The sequence below is a fragment of the Scylla paramamosain genome, chromosome 3 (assembly GCF_035594125.1).
Source record: "Scylla paramamosain isolate STU-SP2022 chromosome 3, ASM3559412v1, whole genome shotgun sequence".
Lineage (NCBI taxonomy): Eukaryota > Metazoa > Arthropoda > Malacostraca > Decapoda > Portunidae > Scylla > Scylla paramamosain.
The window spans coordinates 34,203,022-34,224,765 of record NC_087153.1 but is presented as its reverse complement, the minus strand read 5'-3'; the positions used below and the strand labels follow the sequence as shown (position 1 = coordinate 34,224,765).

Genomic DNA, 21,744 nt, shown 5'->3' with positions numbered 1-21,744 from the left:
CCCCCCTCTCTCTCTCTCTCTCTCTCTCTCTCTCTCTCTCTCTCTCTCTCTCTCTCTCCTCTCTCTCTCTCTCTCTCTCTCTCTCTCTCTCTCTCTCTCTCTCTCTCTCTCTCTCTCTCTCTCTCTCTCTCATACACAGTACCCACCCAACCTTATAAACGCGTGGTCATGAAAAATATTTATCGCTCCCAGATCCACAACAGACTCGCTGGAAACCTTCATTAATAAACAACGGACACATTCTCTTCGTCTTTCATGCTCGCTGATTGGTCCCCCATGTGCTAGACCCCCATGGAAGGTGAGCCGCGATTGGTTGGTTTTCATCATCGCCTTGTGGAATTCCGCTCCTCTGATTGGTGGCTGCTGCTCATGACCGCGTAAAAGGAAGTTGCTGATTGGCTGATAAGGTCGCACGTCACTACATTCCACGGTTCTTGATTGGTTGGTTGGAGGAGCTCAGGTGTGTTGGATAATTTACCTGTTCTGTGCCTGTTACCTGCCTCCCTTTATCCCCCCCCTTTCTCCTTTATCCTTCTCATCCTTTGCCTCCTCCTTTATCTCACTATCAGGATGTGTTTACCTGTCCGTCTAATCTTTATCTCTGTTTTAACACATGCCATACCATTCGTTCTTTTTTTTCTTTCTCTTCCTTCCATTGCTTATTCATGATGTCTCTAAATGTACAGTATTTTGTTTTTTTTCTATAATGCCCTGTTCTTCTCTTTTGTCAGATTTCATTATTACTTTTTTTTTATGGCCTAATGAGTTTCTGTAATATTTTCCTGTTTCTTTTGATCAGTTTCCATTATCTGTTTAATCATATTTCATCCTGAAGATTTGTTTCCATTAAGCTTCTTTATCTTGATTTTTCTTTTTTTTTTTTTTGTCTATCATGATGATTTTATTCTTTAATGTGATACTGCTGAGAATTTTCTTATTACTATTTTAAGCTGCTCCCTTACACACACACACACACACACACACACACACACACACACACACACACACACACACACACACACACACACACACACACACACACACACACACACACACACACACACACACACACACACACACACACACACACACACACACACACACACACACAAATATTCACATATGTTTATTCATGCATATTTGTTCCCTCATTCCAGTCCTTTTGGTTGGATCTAAACACAGCTGTTTTGCATTATCAGAATTGGGATTTCCCACTAATTACCAAAGAGCGACACACACACACACACACACTCTCTCTCTCTCTCTCTCTCTCTCTCTCTCTCTCTCTCTCTCTCTCTCTCTCTCTCTCTCTCTCTCTCTCTCTCTCTCTCTCTCTCTCTCTCTCTCTCTCTCTCTCTCTCTCTCTCTCTCTCTCTCTCTCTCTCTCTCTCTCTCTCTCTCTCTCTCTCTCTCTCTCTCTCTCTCTCTCTCTCTCTACGCCTATAGTATAACCTCTTCTTTCTACGAGGTATGAAGGGGGAGATAAAATTAGGTTGTGGTGTAGAGTAGTGCGGGGGGCTGCGGGGGAGAGGAGACGTGTCACAGCTTATGTTTATCCTTCTACACAAAGGAACCTCTCTCTCTCTCTCTCTCTCTCTCTCTCTCTCTCTCTCTCTCTCTCTCTCTCTCTCTCTCTCTCTCTCTCTCTCTCTCTCTCTCTCATATATTTATTATGAGGATGGGATCAGAGGTGAGGAGGAGGAGGAGGAGGAGGAAAGAAGACGAGAAAGAGAAGTAAAATATAAATGTTGCACAAGAGGAGTCGGAGGAGGGGGAGGAGGAGAGGAAGGAAGACTTAGAGAAGAAAACGGAAGAAAGGAACAAGTAACAAAAAAAACGAAGAAGGAAGATGTGTGGGAGAGGTAGGAAGAAGCTGAAGAGGAAGATGGAAAGAAGGAGGAGGAGGAAGGAGGAGGAGGAGGAGGAGGAGGAGGAGGAGGAGGAGGAGGAGGAGGAGGAAGAGAGGGAGAAAAGATAAAAGAAGAGGGGGTGAGTGAGAGCTAAGATTCTAACACGGATCTTCATTTAAGTCCGGGTCAGATTAGGGGTGAAGGGAGGCAGGGAGAGAGGAGAGGAGAGTAAAGTAGCTGGGAGACAAGGAGGGTGAATGATGAGGGAGAAAGGAAGGCAGGATGAGTAAGGGTGACAGGTTGGAGATTAAGGATTGATATGGCGAGGGTGAGTCAGGGTGAGGACAGCGGTGGATAATAGTGATAGAGGGTGAAAGGCTGAAGGCAATGTTGTAATGAGGGAATGAGTAAGACGATGAGTAACGTGAGGGGAATTAGATATGAGTAACCTTATTAAAGAAATCAGTTGAGAAAGAATTAATGGAGATAAGAAACAGAATGAGTAAAGACATTAGGGGTAGTAAACAGAGATGAGTAATAGGTGGAGAACAGGATATAAGGATTAGAAAGAAGGGAGTGATGATGAATAAGGGTGATTAAGGACCCATAACCCTTCACCCTTACTCACCCCTGGATAACATAAAGGGCGTGGCCTTGTGTGTACCTAGGATACGTGTGAGGTGGAGGAGGATGAGGGAGAGGAGGGTGAGGGCAGAAGTGGTAAGGGGAAGGGGAAGGGGGAAGGGGGACAGGAAGAGAAGGCGTCCTTGGAGTTTAAGAAAAATGTCTTCACGACCTTGGGCTCCTGGAAAAGGTTCTCAGTCTTGTACTTCCATTACAAGCTGAATTTCTCTCCACCTGTTTTGATCATCCCGTGTGTTCAGCTCAGGTGAGTCACAAATATGCTAATCATGCAGGTATTTCAATTTCTCTTTCGTTGTTGTCCTCTGCGTGGGGTTGTCCTGTTCTGTGATAAATTACCGGTTATATTGCTCCTCCTCCTCTTCCTCCACCTCCCTCCTCCATTCCCTACCCCGAATTCTCCATCCTCCATCTGCTCCTCCTCCTCTTCCTCAATCTATTTTTCTTCCTCCTCTCCATTTCTCACCATACAATTCTCGAGAGCAACTTTTGGAAACTCCTCGAAGCCTTTTGAATACTGGCGCCCTGCTCTCTGATTGGCCACTGGTGCGCATGCGTCGAGCTCCTCCTGTCCATTCTCGCGTGCTGATTGGTTGGTCGTTTTTTCTCTCTCTTTCAAGGGATGATTGCGAAAGAGAGCGTTCATAATTGGTCGATTTTTCACTGCTGCCTCGTAATTTTTTCCTCCTTGTTGATCTTTTTCATCTTGAGTTGCTTCTTCGCTCGCGGTGTGAAGGTTTAATGAATGCATGTCACGTTTTCTGTTGATTATTTTTTCTTATTTTTAGGTGTTACTTGCGTTTTTTTCCCCTCTCTCTTTATGATGTTAGGTCACTGAATAGAGAAGTTAACTGAAGAGGTTTTATAGTTGTGCGCTTCGTCGTTGATTACCGTAGCAAATCTAACTTCCCGAAGAAACTGTTGTGTATGCGTAGTTTATATGCACATTAATTTCATAGCCTTTATTTCTAAGCTCACATATAAATTGTCATGGATGCAACAACTACATGCATACCCATCTATACCTCTCCACCTACCTACCTACATGCATACGTGGGTCCTCATGTCACACACACACGCACACCCTAAGACATCTCCCACATCTACAAATATTCACTCGTAAATATGCTCAGACATACACATACCCACACATACTCACACACACACACACACACACACACGCACACGCACACATACACACACGCACACGCACACAAGGTCACTCACACATATACTACAAAAACAATACACGTGTGTGGATGAGATGCAGAGTGTAGTACAAAACACTGACATGACGACAGACAGAGAGAGAGAGAGAGAGAGAGAGAGAGAGAGAGAGAGAGAGAGAGAGAGAGAGAGAGAGAGAGAGAGAGAGAGAGAGAGAGAGAGAGAGAGAGAGAGAACAAAAGAAACGTGCAAGGGAGGAGTCTTTGAGATCACCAAACAAGGATGAGGTACTTCACCAGGAGTCACACTGAGTCGAGAGGTGATGATTCATTCTCTCTCTCTCTCTCTCTCTCTCTCTCTCTCTCTCTCTCTCTCTCTCTCTCTCTCTCTCTCTCTCTCTCTCTCTACCGTTAATTACTTTCGTCCTCACCTCCCCAAGCAAATTTCCCCACGCACGTATTTCCTTATCCCTTATCAGATCTCTCTCTCTCTCTCTCTCTCTCTCTCTCTCTCTCTCTCTCTCTCTCTCTCTCTCTCTCTCTCTCTCTCTCTCTCTCTCTCTCTCTCTCTCTCTCTCAGCATAGCAGTAACTCACCACAGCCACCGCCTTTCCACTTGTTTTCCTCCACAGCTCCACTAATTAAAGTTCCGCACGTGTCTTCCTTAGCAAGCGGTGCGGGAGACTGACGGACGAGCTGATGGATGGTGTGAGTGAAGTGTATAATTTGTGGTCCTGACTCTCGTGGCCCTCATACGGTTACCCAACGTTAAGCTTAAGTAGGCGGTTTGTTTTTGCTTTTGCCTTCTTTTGTTTTGCTGCACGTGCATGAGAGGGAGGGAATGTAGTAGTGTGAAATAAAAGAAGAGAAAAGGATGTACAGAAAAATACATGTGATGATTTAGTATAGGTATAAGTAGCGAAGGAAAAAAACAAAATATGTGGTTGTGTGTTAAATAGACAAAAAATTGTGTTCCAGATAGGTGTAAGAAAAATAGGTATGGTAATTAAGGACAGGTAATCACGAATAATGAAGGAAAGAAAATGCGGTAACGTGCCAGATAGGAACAAATAAGTGTACAGAACAGGTGCAGAAAGAAAAGATACAATAATTTAGGATAGATAAAATACAGATAATGATAACACTAGCTATTGTGTTGTGGCAAATAGGAAAAGAAGTTAATCTGCCAAACACTCACCTTGCATCACCACCACCACCACCACCACCACCACCACCACCACCACCACCACCACCACCACCACCACCACCACCACCACCACCACCACCACCACCACTACCACCACCAAACACTTCAAGCCCACCCACACATGGTCACGTCTTGCTCACTCATTTGCCCACCCACGTACACCGCCCACTAAAGGCCCGCCCAGTTCCGCCCACGTTCAGATTGAGCCTACACCCCGCCCACACCCCGCCCACACCTCGTCCTGCTCATCTAAACCACACGATAAGCTTCACTACACATGCTCCTCGCTCACACCCCGCCCACCCCGCCCACCCCTCCTATCCCGGTCCCCCCTCGTCCCTCACACCCCGCCCGCCGCCCCGCACTTACATTCTCACGAGTAAGCACACCCAGATTCCCACACCCACTCCCTCCCCAACGCCCTTGAGGTAAAAATGTGGGCGGGGGAGGAGAAGGTGGAAGAGGAGGTGGAGGAGAAGAGAGGAATCCAATTGAGAATGTCCAAAAGGTGAGAGAACGAGGAGGAGGAGGAGGAGGAGGAGGAGGAGGAGGAGGAGGAGGAGGAGGAGGAAGGAGAGTGGGAGAGTTACATTACAAGGAGGAAGTACATTGCAGGTTGACCTCTGTACCCCAAACATGCCCAAGGGAGGGAGGGGAGGGAAGCAGTAAGGGAGGGTAGGAGGAATTCCTGTCCCTCTATTATCTCTCTCTCTCTCTCTCTCTCTCTCTCTCTCTCTCTCTCTCTCTCTCTCTCTCTCTCTCTCTCTCTCTCTCTCTCTCTCTCTCTCTCTCTCTCTCTCTCTCTCAGGTGTTTCTCCTCATCAGGTAATTTGACACCAATTAATTTGATCACTTCAATTCTCAATTAATCAATTTCATGCCTCGATAAAGTCCCGTCTTCCCTCTCCCTTCTCTTCCTCCCTCCGTCCCCACTCCTTCTCTTCCCTTTCCTTTTCCTCCCAAGCTTTTTTTCCTTCCCTTCCTCTTTCCCCTTCTCCTCACTTTCCTTCCCCCTCACTTCTCCCTCATGACACTCTCAAGACACTTCTCTCTCTCTCTCTCTCTCTCTCTCTCTCTCTCTCTCTCTCTCTCTCTCTCTCTCTCTCTCTCTCTCTCTCTCTCTCTCTCTCTCTCTCTCTCTCTCTCTCTCTCTCTCTCCCAACTCTTTACCTTCCTTCTCTCGTCTTTTCCTGCCATAATCCTTCCCTTCTTTACTTCTTTATCTTTCTACCCTACCTGCTTTCCCCACTCTTCTTTTTCCTTTCCCCCATCTCATGTCTTTCCCTCTCCCTATCCATCTAACCTCCCATCCCTTCCCTCCGTCTCCCCCCAACTCTTCCTCCCCCTTCTCGTCCTCCTCTCTGTAAACAGCGGTTGGTGGCGAATTCCTTTTAGTAACCAAATAGGGAATGGTATGCCCCCGTGGCCTCCCCCTTCCCCCTTCCTCATCTTGACATTCCCCTCCCCCTTCAATATTCCTCCCCATCCCTCCCACTGTCTCCCTCTCTCTTTCTTGTCTTCGCTATCTTTGACGGCATCCCCCCCATCCTCACCTCCTTTCATCTCTCGTATCTGTCCTCTCTCCTCCTCCTCCTCCTCCTCCTCCTCCTCCTCCTCCTCCTCCTCCTCCTCCTCCTCCTCCTCCTCCTCCTGCTGTTGCCACTGACGCGTGAGATCAAGGTGGTAGAGGTTGAAGTGGATGAAGAAGAAGAAGAGGAGGAGGAGGAGGAGGAAAAGGAGGAAGAGGAGGAGGAGGAGGAGGAGGAGGAGGAGGGGGAGGGGGAGGAGGAGGGAAGGTATTTTGTCCAGTCGTGCCAACATATGTATTTCTGTCATGAGAGAGAGAGAGAGAGAGAGAGAGAGAGAGAGAGAGAGAGAGAGAGAGAGAGAGAGAGAGAGAGAGAGAGAGAGAGAGGAAAAAAAAAAAGAGATAAAAAGGTTCTTTGTTCAGTACCTGGAAGTGGGTTATAGAGTGAATGTAGAGTGAGTGTACCTTATTTACTGCGGCTGGTGATTATGCTTATTTATGGTAGTAGTAGTAATGGTAGTAACAGTAATAGTAGTAGTAGTAGTAATAGTAGTGGTGGTGGTGGTGGTGGTGTATGTATGGGGTGAATAACTGAAGGAAAAGTAAAATGAACCTATAACTACGGGACAACAACAACAACAACAACAACAACAACAACAACAACAAGAATAACAGTAATAATAATAAATTGCACCGGTAGATAACACACACACACACACACACACACACAGAGAGAGAGAGAGAGAGAGAGAGAGAGAGAGAGAGAGAGAGAGAGAGAGAGAGAGAGAGAGAGAGAGAGAGAGAATGAAACAGTCGAAAACAAACACTTCAAAACAAACCTAAATCAAAAGAAAACGGATTCATATCAACATTCTGAACAGAAAACGGTCATAATCTTAGCTATGTGCACGTCACCTCCCATTTTCTTTACACATTCCTCGACCACCAGACGGACATTGCAGGGGATGACCCTTCACCCCGTTTTCTGCGTTTACCCCTTGTCGTGCGCCGCCCCTTAGGCCCAGCAGGTCCGCTAAATGGCGCCCAACAGTTAAGGGTCCGTTAAATCGAGTCGGAGCTGTAAAGATTTATTGTCCTACTTCCTAGCGATTTTATTAGGTTTAACTCTTTTCCTGTCGTGGTTGTCTTTGTCAGCATCGAGGGCACTTAAAGAAAAGATTCCTTGACCTAACTTAACTAAACCTAATCTAATCAAACTCAACTTCAGCTAACGTATCCAGAGCACTAAAACAATTCCTTGACAATCTATGCTAACCAAACCTAACCTAATCAAACTTAACTTTGCCTAACCTATCCAGAGCAACAAAAAAAATAGATAAATAAAATAAATAAATAAATAAGGAAATAAATAAATCCTTGACATAACCTAACCTATCCGGAACACACAAAAAAGAGTCCTTGACCTAACCTAACCTAACCTATCCGGAACACACAAAAAAAGTCCTTGACCTAACCTAGCCAAACCAACATAATTTAACCTAACTTAATTTAACCTGACCTAACGATTTTATTGAGATTAACCCTTTATCTGTTATGGTTGTCTTTTGTTATCATCCGGAGCAATAAAAAGCTTCCTTGACCTAACTTGATATAACCTAACCTAATCAAAGCAAACCAAACCAAACCTAACTTATTTTATTGATATTAACCCTACAAAATGTTTGCATGGGCGCAAAAAAAAAAAAAAAGTAAGAGATTAATAATGTCTCTTCTACGTAACAAACTTAAAGGACTGTAGTGTAAAAACACTTATCTGAAAAGTCGAATTGGATTCCGAGAAAAGTTGTATCGCAAGTGAAAGGGTTAGTGTTGTTGTTCGTGGTGAAAGGAGGCGTGAGGTGTTTGTTGAACCACGTAACGCAGCCAGGATGTGTGAAAAGTTGTTCTTTCTTCTTTACTATCTTCCTCTTAACTCATCTTCCATGCTCCACTCTATAAATGTCAAAGTTCTTTCCATCTTTTCATCTGTTTATCTTTACTACTGAGTGTTTATCGTATTTCTATTACTTCTTTTTCCTTTATCCTAATGTCGGTATTCCTACACATTTCGTTATCTTATCTCAACTGCATTTTGACAGGCTTTGAAAGGAATTATTGAAGTTCTCAAGGATATTTTTACGAGTCTAGTGATAGTTGAGCTAAGCTTATGCACCATCAAAGGGAAAGAAAAGCACCCATAAGAACTCGACTCAACCTGTGCAGCCTTTCAAAACAATCCTCATGCTTGAAAATACAAGAATACAGTTCCATTTTGACCTGTCCTCCTCAGAAATACACATCTTTCACTCAACAATACCCATCACACCCTTAATTATTCTTTACCTCGGTTCACTGACACACAAATTATGTCCTTCCTCATCCATGCCCTCAGATTTCTCTTACTTATTTCCCTAACTCCCTTTGTGCTTGCTGACTCATTGCTTCCTATCTTCATTCACTCACTCAACAATGTCCTGTCCAATTACACTCTAATCCTTTCCTTCCTTCTCTCAGCTAACATGCAGGATTTTTCATTTGCTAGTTTTTCTCCATTCTTGCTTCATTTGTCTCCTGTTCTGCTCCGTTTGTCCTCCACATACATCGTCATCCTCAAGAGTTTTCCAGTTTCTTCACTCACAGCACATCAATTTTCTCTCCCAACACTTAATATTCTTGGAAAAGGTGATCATTCGGCCTCTCTCTCTCTCTCTCTCTCTCTCTCTCTCTCTCTCTCTCTCTCTCTCTCTCTCTCTCTCTCTCTCTCTCTCTCTCTCTCTCTCTCTCTCTCTCTCTCTCTCTCTCTCTCTCTCTCTCTCTATGATTTACCGACATTTGTTATTATCTACACTATTTTGAAGCTATTCCTTTTATACTACATTCGTTATCCTCTTGTTTCTCATGCACATGTACTACACACTCACGTCCTCTGTTAACACACTTCCAAATACCACTACTGTAAATAATCCCTATCACTTATTTTCGTCCACTGCTCTCCGTAAACCGTCTATTTTCAAACCACCTTCACGGAAATCGAGGAGGAGGAATGAAGTCATGGTTTGTTTGTCATCAGTATGGTTTCAGCGAAGAGATTCTGCGAGGCTGCTCAGTGGCGGGCGCCTAAAACGTATGCAGGCTTGTTTGTTGTTAGTGGGAGATAACAGTTAGGATCCCAGACATTCTTGCGTCATCGCGGCATCGCTGGTAGTAAATAGACTGATTCTAGGAAAGACGAGGGTGTGTTTTTAAGATTGTTGCTGTTGTTGTTGTTGTTGTTGTTGTTGTTGTTGTTGTTGGTGTTGTTGTCATTATTTTTATCATTTACTTTTTTCTATTGTCTTAACACTATTCTTTGGGGTTTTCATTATATTTTTTTCCATAGCATTACTTGTAAATTATATATACACAGTTTTATGGGGGGTTATTTTCACAGTGCGCGTGCAAATTTGGAAATTAATTGTCAAGTACCTTATTATTATGAACCCATGACATGTTGAGGACATTTTTCCCCACATCCTTGTCTTTTTGTCCTTCCTTCCCTCGATATCTTACACGTTTTTCCTCTCTGCTGCTGAGCTGATGTTTATTGACGAGAACCCAGGATGACTTCATTCATTACCATCACCTTCATATGAATGCATCGTGTCTGTTTTCTCTCCATCCAATCATGTATATGACTAGCTGACTTACGAGTCCTAATCAATCATATCTTGTCCAAATTAACTCCTTGATAATTTGCAACACTGCCTCGCCATTAACACACCACTCCCTTCCTTGATTGCTCTCGTCCTACCTGTTCAATTACCCTCGCCTGTTCCCTTCGTAAGTCGTTTCAACCACACCTGCTTAGCTATTAAGACACCATTCGTCCCCTTAATTACACTCTTTCCGCCTGTTAGGAGACCCATTGCCCTCACCTGTCCCTTCGTCCCATACTTTACCTGTGCAGTGGAACAGGTGGGCCTCTAATTAAGTGGTCCCCGTTGGCTGGGTCAACCTGGTGGTCTTTGGTGACTCTCCCACGATCCCTGCAGTCTAAAATTCAACCTGATTTGACTGTGACTTCTAAATGTGTTGCCTGGTAAGATGATGCTGTTACTGGTGATAAGAAACCGTACGTCAGCCAGGCAGTCACTCAGTCAGTCAGTCAGTCAGTCAGTCAGTCAGTATTAAGATAGATAAACGCTCTAATGCTTAAAAAAAATATATATATATAGTACAAATTTTAAGGAATATAGTAGGCTATAAAAAAATGAGCCTGTCAATAACGAATAGAAGGCAGATGGAAAATTTGGAATAAACATTATAGGAGAAGGAGGATGAAAAATTAACAAAAAAAAAAAAAAAATCAATAAAAATAGGCAGACATAAGAACATAAGAACATAAGAAATAAGGGAAGCTGCAAGAAGCGACCAGGCTTACACGTGGCAGTCCCTGTATGAAACACACCTACCTATTTCCATCTGCTATCCCCATCCATAAACTTGTCTAATCTTCTCTTAAAGCTCTCTAGTGTCCTAGCACTAACTACATGATTACTGAGTCCGTTCCATTCATCTACCACTCTATTTGAGAACCAATTTTTTCCTATCTCCTTCCTAAACCTAAATTTTTCAAGCTTGAACCCGTTATTTCTTGTTCTACCCTGGTTGCTGATCCTAAGAATTTTGCTTACATCTCCCTTGTTATAACCCTTATACCACTTAAAGACTTCTATCAGGTCCCCTCTTTAGAGAGTCTCTTTAGTCAGGTCTCTTTAGAGAGACCTACGTCTCTCTAAAGAATGTAAATTTAACAGCTTCAACCTCGTCTCGTAAGGGATACTCCTCATCCCCTGTATCCTTTTAGTCATTCTCCTCTGTACTGATTCTAATAGACCTATATCTTTCCTGTAATGTGGGGACCAGAACTGCACCGCGTAGTCTAGATGAGGTCTGACCAGCGCCAAGTATAACTTTAATATTACTCCCGGCCTTCTACTTTTAACACTCCTAAAAATGAATCCTAGTACCCTATTTGCCTTGTTTCTGGCTTCTATGCATTGTTTCCCTAGACGGAGTTCAGAGCTAACTATAACTCCTAAATCCTTCTCGTACCCTGTACCTACCAGAGTTTGGTTGTCTAATGTGTACCTATTGTGTGGGTTGCCTCTACCTACGCTAAGCACTTTGCATTTATTTATATTGAATTGCATTTGCCATCTATCCGTCCATTCATTCATTCTATCTGAGTCTGCCTGCAAGGCGATGGCATCCGATTCTGACCTAATTAATCTACCTATCTTTGTGTCATCCGCAAATTTACTAACATCTGACGGAGGGAAAATTTGAAATAAACCTTGAAGGAGAGTGAAACAGAACACCGTGAATGAGGGAGTGAGTGAGACAGTGATCCCTGTTTTCAATAATAAACAGACAAAAAAATGGAATAAAAATAGGAGAAGAGATTGAGAATAATAGTGGCTTGGTGGATGAGTGACTAGAGCGACTGAATGAGTAAATGAATGTTCCCCTGTACTTGTGAATGACATGGATTAGTATGAATGCGTGAGTCAAGTGTGTGTTGATACAGGGTGATTTATTTGTCTGATTTAGTTCTCTCTCCTGTCTCGCATCACCTGCAACACCTGAGCAGTAATTAATTAGCACGTTATCTTTGGGAGCTTAATTGCAGACTTAAGAATTAATTACTAGTTTCAGGTGCGTGATAGGTGTAATTAAGAGAGAGAGAGAGAGAGAGAGAGAGAGAGAGAGAGAGAGAGAGAGAGAGAGAGAGAGAGAGAGAGAGAGAGAGAGAGAGAGAGAGAGAGAGAATCTTTTATCTCTTATCAGCACAAATTCTTGGAACTGAATGCTCTCCCGAGTCGATCTTTCATCTCTCTCTCTCTCTCTCTCTCTCTCTCTCTCTCTCTCTCTCTCTCTCTCTCTCTCTCTCTCTCTCTCTCTCTCTCTCTCTCTCTCTCTCTCCTCGAGGTTTGCAAAGTACCTACATATTTTTAGAGAGAGAGAGAGAGAGAGAGAGAGAGAGAGAGAGAGAGAGAGAGAGAGAGAGAGAGAGAGAGAGAGAGAGCCGCTCCCTCCCTCTCTCTCTCTCTCACCTGCATTTACTTGGGAATGCTGCAGGAATCTCATAGAACAAGATGGCTGCCGGGGAGAGAGGAAGGGAGAGGGACGCACCCGCGCACCCTTCAAGACTCACATCACGCTCACTCAGGCCAGGAGAGTCGCCCCTATGCACTCCCGAAACTTGTCATCTTTTGCCTCACCCTTTATGTTTTTTGTGCCCTGCTTTCTCGTTCGTCTGGGTGCTCTCTCTCTCTCTCTCTCTCTCTCTCTCTCTCTCTCTCTCTCTCTCTCTCTCTCTCTCTCTCTCTCTCTCTCTCTCTGTTCCGTCAAGGTGTCCTCCAAACGCTCAGGTGCACGAGTCTCGCCAGGTGTACTGTACCTCTCATGTAATTACTAATTGGATGGAATACACGGGCTGTGATGCTTACGTGAATGACTGCAGATGTTATTGATTATTATTGTTGTTGTTATTATTATTGTTGTTATTGTTATTTCTGTTGTTGTTGTTGTTGTTGTTGTTGTTGTTGTTGTTGTTGTTGTTGTTATCATCATCATTATTATTATTATTATTATCATCATCATTACCACTACTACTACTACTACTACTACTACTACTACTACTACTACTACTACTACTACTACTACTAGTACTGTTGCTGCTGCTGCTGCTGCTGCTGCTGCTGCTGTTGCTGCTACTACTACTGCTACTGCTGATGATGGTGATGATTGTGGTGCTGTTGCTCCTACTTCTACTTGCTACTACTACTACTACTACTACTACTACTACTACTACTACTACTACTACTACTACTACTACTACTACTACTACTACTACTACTACTACTACTACTACTACTACTACTACTACTACTACCAGCACCACCACTACGACTTGTATCACCGTCACATGCGTAGTTTAAACAGCCTCGTGTGTCAATATACGAGAATTCTCTCGTAATGTAGGAAGAAGGTAAAGGAAAGCGTCTGAGAATTCCATTTTATTTTTTTTCACTTTAATAAGATAGCCAGAGGTGCCGCGAAACTGGACCTTGTATACCTGCTTTGGTCCGGGTAAGTACCACATGCTAGATAGTGTTCGTGTGTGTTTGGGAAGGGAAGGTACGGGGTGGGGACAGCAAAGAAACCAGATGTGATGACCTTAGGAGCTTGAAATGTGTGTGAACGGGACGGTTATCTTGTCGTTTGTTTCTTTCATGGAGTTTGTGTTATAGGAAGACGCAGGATATTAAGCAAGGGTAAATTTGTTTTCTTTTGAAGTAATTGGCGACACATTAGAGAAAGGAACGAGCGTATGGTTTCTGTCGGAAGTGGGGTTATTTTTTCTTTATCCACCCCCCCACCGCTTTTTTTTTTTTTTTTTTATTGATTCAGTGTTGTAGGAAGACGCAGGATGAAACAAGGGTATTTTCGTTATCATTAAGGCTTCATCAATGGCCAACTCGGAGAAAAATAACGTAATACATTAGAGAAAGTAACGTGCATTTGTAAAGACCAATGTAATGATCTTGGTGAGAAGTAGAGTGATGCACCGCACCCACTACAATTGTGTTGAGTGTTTCCCTCTATCTCAAACCATCTAATCTTCTGATAACCTGACAGTACCTGGCAGGTAATTTATTTTCAACAGGTCGAGAGAAATGCAAAGTGGAGTATAAATGAGTGCAGTAGGTTACTCGACTATGACTACCGTTGCTTCTCCCTTTCACCTTCACCTGTTTATCTTATCTTCTGCCGATGTGTTCTTTGTTTTGAGTTTTCTGCGTTTTTTCGTAATGCCGACAATGAACACCTTTTTGATTGCGCAGGTGTTGTACTTTTTAATTGAAAGAATGTAGTCACCATCCCCACTGCAACTCATACTCATATCGAGAGAAACCAGTATACTTTCTAAACTCCTGTGGAAATACAACCATGTGCCAGACGGGAAAAAATAGAGGAGGAGGAAAGGAAATACTGCTAATAATACATAGGAACATACACAAGGATACAACCATAACCATAATGGTAACATATTTCTTGTGGTAAATTTCCTTCATGTACTGTAATTGAAGCCTGCAGAGTGTGTGAGGCCCATAAAGGACTGCATCATGGTCCTGCAACAGAAACTGACCGTAAAGAGACTAGGTAAGGAAAACTCGCCAAACATAAGTACTTTTAAGAAAGAAAATGCCGAGGAGTTTCAAAATGAGGAAGTCAACCGAAGTCTTGATGTGTCATGATATCCCTTAAAATTCATTAGTTTTAGGAATGAGAGAAGAAAAATGATTGGTACCGTTTCGAGTTTACATGTGAAGGTGATGAGGAGGTGAAGATACTTGCCAGACTGGCTCATTCATGCATTAATGGAATGGACAGAATGAGGATGAGGGCGAGTTTAAAGACTTGTACAGGTGGCATGTATGTTGGCAGCAAAGCTAAAAGAACTTTGGCCATTGAAAGACCGGTACATAATTACTTAGCAAACATTAAAGCATTGCACGATAAGTCTCCATCCCGTTTCTAATGTTGTGTATGAATGATTGTTTGATTTAAGTTAAGATGCCGCATTGACAGTGTTATGCTGTGTTGTGCTGTGAGTGGAGTGGCCGATGACAGATGATTGAAAACATGTAACTTTACTGAAACTTGTATACAAAGACTTGCTGCGTGGAATTTCCAGTTGAGACACTAAGTGGAGGGTAGCTCAAGAATGCTTCAGGGAAGTTAGTTTAATGAAGTAATAGATAATGTCTTGTCTGGAATATATTGTGTATATTGTTGGTAAAGGAGGAAACATATTTTAGAGGTACTGAAGATCATTAAATTATTATCAGATCTTATTTTATTTTTATTTTCGTTATGAATTTTCAAACACATTCAGTTTTACGTATTTTAATGAATATGGTACAATGCCAAAGTATCTAACGTCACTTACAAGATTCATTTAGATCAGTGACAATGAATGATCTCACTGCGCCGTACAGAAATATAATATGACTGAATTAATGTGACATGTTTGAACACAACGTGCTTCGTGGTCGCCTCGTGTTGAAGCGATTTTGTTCAGGAACTTAAGGAATATGAAAAATACAGTTCGCAATGTAGCGGTGGATCTGACATTGACTCCAGAAAGAGGATCACTGATCAAAAAGTCTGTGACATCGTGGAACTCTTTGAAGGCTGACTATTAATGTCTAGTAGATAAAAGGCAGTGACTGTCTACCACTGTAACAACAGATCAGTTAGGCAAAAGAAATCAAGTCGGAAAGTACAGATTGATTGATTGATTTAATGCCCTGCAATCACAGAACTGATTAATTAGTTCGTTCTTTTCAAGCTTCTTTTTTTATCAATCTACTGATGGAAGAATAAAATCCGCGGGAGGGAAGTAAGTAAGGTTGATTTCGTATCTAGCCCAGAATATATCGTGTGTCTTCACAATGCCTGGCCAAGAGCGAAAACATTACCGACATTCGTAAAGGAGAGATACATATGCTGTATAATTGAAATTTCTGAGAGCAACTGTAGTGCATTCGCTTTTCCAGGAATTGAAATTAACGACCAGAGAAAGTTAGGAGTTTTTGAGTTGACAGATCCTTAATAATTTCCCTGCCCATGATACTCTGAAAGACTTTAACTATGCGGAGATGGAAAAATTACTGGAGATTAGGAAAAGTTACTGAGAGACTAAGTGACAGGAACTAACAAAGGGTTTTACGGGAGAGGCTGAATGTACCGTAAGCACACCTCCAGTTAGAAGAAATGTTATAAGGTTGGCAAGATAAGACACCAGATGATACTTTGGAAGCTCTTGCATTTCCTCTCAACTGTATAAAAGGAACTGGTCGGGAAAAAAGTAAGTGTTTTTTTTTTTTTTTTTTTTTTTTTTTACACGATGTGGATGGAAGGCGGGATCTTTTTAAGTTCCTCGGGCCCGCTGAGATGATGGTGTTGACCTTTTCTCGTTGGCGTCTCAGGAAATGTTCAGGTTAGGTGGTACAGGTGTGACTTCCTGCCAGGTGACCCATCCAGGTGACGGCATTAAGCAACAGCCACACACCTGACTACCACAACACGCCACACACCTGACTACCACAACACGTCACACTCCCTCCCTCCCACCCATACCTGACGATGGGAAACACACACACACACACACTCACCACTAAAGTACCCATTATCATACTCGACCACCAAAGCGCACCACACACACACACACACACACACACACACTTGAGAACGGTAACCACAGACTCCACACCACGCCACACTTAACTTGTCCATCTCCACACCTGACCACCACGACACACACACACACACACACACCACACTACATCACACGATCACCAGCGCAGGGGTTTCGGAACACTGCACCGAAACCGAAGACAATCACTGAACCACTTACGTAAATTTCTTGGCACCGACGCTCGAGGACTGAATTAAAGAACCTGTCTACACGATCATTTACCCGTTTGGTAGTGGTGTATTTTTTTTTTTATTTATTTATTTATTTTTTTTGGTCAGCGTCTATTTGTAAAAGCGTGGTGCCGAACAATGAACAGCGGAAGTTGAGGTGATTCAGTGTTTCAATCTATATAGCGTATGATCGTGTAGACAGTTTCATTATCACTTCATTCTCAGCACCATGCCCTGTATTCTGAAACCCTCTCTCCGCAACTATTTACAAAGGCTAAAGAGATAATTAGCCGGGTTTTCTGTTAATAATATAGAAATCTTCTTAATCTGCCGCTAGAACCATAAAAATACCCTCAAATACCTGTGTAACTTCAACTAGAGGCCTTTCGAATGAAGTGGAGCGCGTGCAGGGCAGAAGTGTTTCAGAATACGGTGCCGTGCCTCGACGCTCACCCGAAAAACACTCGACTACCGTCTCACCAACTGATCATGAAGAGTTGTAGACGCGCCTTAACTTGTCCATCACCGCACCCCTGCCTGAGCTGCGCCTCCTCACTCTCGCCTACTCACGTCGCCTACTCACCACACTTTCCGCCGATCTAATCCAAACCTTACGAACTTATTGTCATGGTAATTTTCCCCTCACATTAACCTCCTGAGAGCACCGCCCTCTACGCGTCCTCCCTCCCTCTCATTAAATCACCTGCACAGAGCCCCATTGTGTAGCTCCCATGCCAGGACGCCCACTACACACACCCATTACATCTTGCCCACAACACGACACTCCGCCGCTTGTTGTGCCGCCTTCCCCCTCTTCTCCCCCTTCACCTCCTTTGCGTGAATGGAGGGACAACACAAACACTCGTCTAGCAGATGGTGTGGTGTGGTGTGGCGGAATGATGCTTTACGTGGAAAAGTGGTCAAAAGGTCGTATGATTGCTAGTGTGGTGGTGTGGTATTGAGAGTGGTGGTAATATAGTGAAAGGGATAGTGTGAGAGTGGTAGTGTAGTGAAATAGTGTTGTAGTTGAGTTATGGTGACTAAGTGAAGTGCTATTTCTCGCTGAAAGCCTAAAATAACATTCTCTCTCTCTCTCTCTCTCTCTCTCTCTCTCTCTCTCTCTCTCTCTCTCTCTCTCTCTCTCTCTCTCTCTCTCTCTCTCTCTCTCTCTGGTCCCTTCAGCCCTCCTTAACATAACCCTCCTCCATCTCCTCTTTCATCTCTTCGACCCTTTTTTTTTTGTACTGTGGAGGAGATAAGGGCGAGATAAGACATTGCTTAATCCAGATACTACTAGTGGGGACCCCCAACCGAGACGCTGCAGTGAGATGAAAGTAGTGCCTCCTCCTCATCTTACTCTCATTGTCCTTACTTCCGTTCCTCTTCCCTTTTGTTCTTTTTTTCTCGCTTTTCCATTCTCTCTCTCTCTCTCTCTCTCTCTCTCTCTCTCTCTCTCTCTCTCTCTCTCTCTCTCTCTCTCTCTCTCTCTCTCTCTCTCTCTCTCTCTCTCTCTCTCTCTCTCTCTCTCTGTGTGTGTGTGTGTGTGTGTGTGTGTGTGTGTGTGTGTGTGTGTGTGTGTGTGTGTGTGTGTGTGTGTGTGTGTATTTCTCTATCCCTATTTCTGTCTGTCTTCTTATTTGTCTGTCTGTCTGTCTGTCTGTCTGTGTCTGTCTGTCTGTCTGTCTGTCTGCCCGCCCTTCTCTCTCTCTCTCTCTCTCTCTCTCTCTCTCTCTCTCTCTCTCTCTCTCTCTCTCTCTCTCTCTCTCTCTCTCTCTCTCTCTCTCTCTCTCTCTCTCTCTCTCTCTCTCTCTCTCTAACTTTAAACAGACCACACTGACCAAGATTTATTTCTAATTATTCGTACATCCATAAAAAAAAAATAATAATAAAAATCGGTATTTCGTGAACATCGCAAAGGAATTTCACACCAGCGGAAAAGTGATTTAGCCTCGACAGCCTTCAGGAATGCTGCTTTGAAGCGATACAGCAGATTGCTTTGTAGACTCTTGTTAATTGAGGGGTTTGTGTGTCAGCGGTAAACGGGACACGCATGTAGTAATAGTAGTAGTAGTAGTAGTAGTAGTAGTGACATTATATTAGTGGTGGTGGTGATGGTGGTGGTAGTATTAGCTTGAATTGCATTGAAGACAAAAGAATATTTCAACACATACACACGCACGTGGGAGGAAATTTGAGTGTTGAAACTTCATTGATGAGTCGCCCTTCCCAGATGGCCGGAAACAAGGAGGAGGACGAGGAGGAGGAGGAGGAGGAGGAGGAGGAGGAGGAGGAGGAGGAGGAGGAGGAGGAGGAGGAGAAGAAGGAGGAGGAGGCGGCGGCGGCGGTGGAAGAGACTAAGGTGGAGTAAGAGGAGTAGGAAGAGGAGGATGCAATAGAGTAATTCTTTTAAGGCTTTGTACCGTGTGTAGGGAAATGCACTGAAGGCTCAGGTGTGTGGAATGAATCATGGAAGACCCGGCGGAAGGAGGAGTGGCTCGCGTTTAGGAGGAAGAGGAGGAGAAAGAGGAGGAGGAGGAGGAGGAGGAGGAGGAGGAGGAGGAGGAGGAGGAGAAGAAATATCACAGGTGCGAGAGGAAACGATGAATGATGCATGGAAACACGAGGAAAGCTTCTGACCATTGAGGGATTCTTGTGCTCTTCCTCTCAGCTGGTCAAGGACTCGATTCAGAAAGGGAAAACAAGTGAGGTTATTTTTCTGTATTGTTTCGAGGAAGACTTGGGTAGAGGAAATAATTGTTAGCTAATTATGCGTATGTGAGCCACTCCTAGGCTGAGACGAGGCCCGGAAAAGAGGAGCTCGTGTTGCTGTTTAAGGTTTCCGAGTCTGTATCTCCTTTCTCTCTCTCTCCTCTTACAACGCAAGACAAAACGGCCTCTTGAAGCAACCACTTTACTCTGGAGCAGGCACGCCACCACTCCGATGCCATTCAGAAAGCCATGGTTGTGGTGGTATTGGTGGTGGTGGTTATAGTGGTGGTGGTGGTGGTGATGCTGCTGGTGGTGATGGTGATGATGATGACTGTGAATGTCATCAAGATTAATTTAAGCTGAACTGACGTCACTTTTTTTTTTAGTCGTTACTGATGCTACTGCGATACTACTACTACTACTACTACTATTTAGTGTCTCTTTTCTTTCCTCTATTTGCTGCCCTTTGCTAGTGTCCCTCTTAAATAAAAACTACTACTACTACTACTACTACTACTACTACTAGTCGTGAAGATAATTTCACTACCATGCCGCCACCACGTGCTGTTCACTTCCTGTGCCTCGTGTGTGTGTGTGTGTGTGTGTGTGTGTGTGTGTGTGTGTGTGTGTGTGTGTGTGTGTGTGTGTGTGTGTGTGTGTGTGTGTGTGTGTGTGTGTGTGTTTGTGTGTGTGTAACTGATCCTTCACATGTGTTTTATGTGCGTTGCTTTCCTGTTTTGACAATGTTGTTGCTTTTTGTCTGTCATGTTGCATGCCTGACAATCTCTCTCTCTCTCTCTCTCTCTCTCTCTCTCTCTCTCTCTCTCTCTCTCTCTCTCTCTCTCTCTCTCTCTCTCTCTCTCTCTCTCTCTCTCTCTCTCTCTCTCTTTCGCTCTCGCTCTCGCTCTCAGATCTTGCCCGTACCTCCCTCAGGGCCTCATAACCCCCGAGTCCTCCTCTTTTTCAAACACATGGCCCCGCCCCTAGCCCTCCCTCAGGCCCAGAGAGAGAGAGAGAGAGAGAGAGAGAGAGAGAGAGAGAGAGAGAGAGAGAGAGAGAGAGAGAGAGAGAGAGAGAGAGAGAGAGATAAGCCTAAGTTGTGGTTCCCTTCATTTGACTCCTTATACTATTCTTGGGGAGCTTGGTTGGGTTGAGGTTTGGGGTGACGGGGAGGCAATGGGGCGAAGGCGGTGTCGGGGTGGGGAGAAGTAGTAGGTGTCGAGGTGGTTTCGGGGCGGGGTGGGGCGGGGTGGGGCGGGGCGGTTACAGGGTCATCTTCTACAACTACTCACTGTTATTTCCGATCTCCGACAGCGGCCACACACTCCCACACTCCCACACTCCCTCCCTGCCTTTTTCTCTCCCTCTCTTCATCCCTTCGTCTTTTCCTCTTCTCCACCGCCGCACCCGCCTCCTCCTCCTCCTCCTCCTCCTCCTCCTCCTCCTCCTCCTCCTCCTCCTCCTCGGCCACCGCTACCATCTTCAATTAGTGAGTGGATGGACAGTGCATACGGGCCGCCTCCCCAGCCCCCCTTTCTCTCTCTCTCTCTCTCTCTCTCTCTCTCTCTCTCTCTCTCTCTCTCTCTCTCTCTCTCTCTCTCTCTCTCTCTCTCTCTCTCTCTCTCTCTCTCTCTCTCTCTCTTGACCGGACATAACCAAGTAGCGGAGACAAAAGATGTACATAGACCAACACTTATACACACACACACACACACACACACACACACACACACACACACACACACACACACACACACACACACACACACACACACACACACACACAGAACTATTATAATACTGCATTCTTCCACTCTCGTTCTTCCATTAGTTAGTGCATTGACATGATTAATAATGAAACGGATGTAAAATGAAGGAGATACATTTTCATTCAGTAATTTTACCATTTAGGTGAAAAGTGAGGGAAAAAAACAAAAAACAAAAGGAAATAAAACAAAGAGGAAACAAAAAAGTATGGTATATATATTATCTTTAGGCCAGACAAGAGTATTTAAACGAATAAAGAGTATACAAATACAATTTACAATCTTTTAATTTTTAAGCAGGATAAATTTTTACGAAGATAATGGAAGGAAAATGAAAAACTGGGACAAGTTGATAACGCATGATGGTTGCAAAAATTTTCCACGCCTCAGGGAACTT

At 43.9% G+C, this 21,744-nt stretch overlaps 1 protein-coding gene across 1 annotated transcript in view; it reads right to left on the bottom strand.

Moving 5' to 3' along the window:
• The window catches only part of LOC135094183 (uncharacterized), a 123,788-nt gene that overhangs the window by 84,834 nt on the left and 17,210 nt on the right, over positions 1-21,744 (bottom strand). The window lies entirely within an intron of this gene.